Genomic DNA, 2,041 nt, shown 5'->3' on the forward strand with positions numbered 1-2,041 from the left:
TTAATTTGTAGAAACTTGAAATATATCTATACATAATATTAAATATTATATATGAATGCATTTATGTGATGAATGTATATTTAGTCGATAATTATAGACTCAATCATGTGCATGTGTTGAATGATTAGTTTTAGTTCTTGTAATTTAGGATCTGTGAGCTCTTATTTATTTTGGGCATGCTAGTTCGTTGTAATTATTATGGACTTGCGTATCTTTTTTTGGACCTTCATGCCAACTAGTATAGGATACAAGTTACAGTTGGATTAATTAAATAATCAAGAAAAGAAGGAAACCATAGAAATGGAGCATTAAACGAGTCAATGTTTTACCCCCTAAGAACTGATCAACTAGTCTTCACTTTGGCTCGAAATGGCTAGATAGTGTAAGTCCATAATCATCCACACTCTTATGATAAAATCTATACAATTCTTATGATAAGACAATTGCATGATAAAATTCCTTGTGAAAATATGGCACACAAGCAATGAAGCCTTATGTTCGAGCATATTGATTTGATTGATATTGTACTACTCATGAGCTTGAGTTTGAGATTAGACATCGTAAGGCCTTCGAGAGGAGGAGGATAGGAATAATCTGAATTAGGTTAATAATATCATAAGATCACCTTCTATCATTATAGTGAAAAATGAGAGTCCTAAATCGATCTCAACTTGTTTACTATACTTAATGCTAGTTCTTAAAAATATGTTTGGCAATATGAAATATTAAATATTTATGAATGATGGGTTTAACTTAATTAAAATTCATCTTTTGTGGAGTACATTTAAGAAAATAAATTCTAGAGGCATATTAGACGAATACATGAGACGTATGAAGATAAAAAGTTATTAGTTTGATGATCTAGGAGTTGTATGAAAATACAATCGATAATGGTATATCTACCTAAATATTATATGAAGACTTGTTGAGTACATTCAATGTCGTAAAACTACAAAAGGGATCCTAGCCTACTAAGAGCCAAATATGGATTCCATAAATTTATGTGAAATGGTCATAAATTTGAGTCAAACAATGAAAGCATAATTAATTTAATAAAATGCCATGTTAAATTAATTGATGCATTTTTTGATAAAACTTAATTCTTTATTTTTCATCATTTATCAATTTTGAATCATGAGTAACTATATGAATTTGGGAAATATAATGGATGCCAACAAACTGATTAGGCTAAAATTTTCTCAATTGGCATCGCAATCTGAGATTTGATCCCAGACAAGAGAAAATTGATTATGTCCTTAAGAAGCCCTTTCTAGAGAGACTTACCAAGGACTCGACTATGGAAGACGTGATGTTTATGATAAACACAATAATGATGATAATGCAGTAACCTGTGTGATTCATTCAGCTATGTCACTTGAGTTGCAAAAGTAATAAAAGGGTATGGATGCTAATACAATGATTTTCATCTTAAATAATTGTATGATGAAAAACCACGCGTGGAAATATACGAGACTTCCAATCAACTACAACTTAATGGAATAAGGATCTTCAGTTAGTGCTCATGTACAAAAGATGATGGCTACATTGAAGTTATCTTAATTATATTCAGTCATGGACCACAAACTAAGTATTGACTTAGATCAGCAATGCCAAAAATCTATTCACGATTTATTATGAATTTGAATGTGAATAAGTTAGAGAATTTACTACCTTAGTGAACATTCTTAACACTGTTAAGCACAATATCAAAGCTAGTAGTGGCAAGTCTTGACCGTTGATTCCTCCAACAACACTAAGAGGAAGTCTAAATGATGCTTTGAGAAATAATCTAAAATGGATACGCATTCAAAGCAAATAAGAACATTATCAAATCTGATGTCCCTTGATATCATTGTAGAATGAATGGTCATTAGAAGAGAAACTGCAAGGCTTATATCTACTTCATTAGCTTATTGGGTATTAGACACTAGACGTAGACATCATATTTGTATGAATATAGAAAAAATAAAAATAACTAGACCACTACAAAAGGAAAAAAATTGACCAGCACGTGTGAAATAATGCAAGGGTTGCACATTAC

This window comes from Olea europaea, unplaced genomic scaffold, assembly GCF_002742605.1.
Source record: "Olea europaea var. sylvestris unplaced genomic scaffold, O_europaea_v1 scaffold3282, whole genome shotgun sequence".
NCBI lineage: Eukaryota > Viridiplantae > Streptophyta > Magnoliopsida > Lamiales > Oleaceae > Olea > Olea europaea.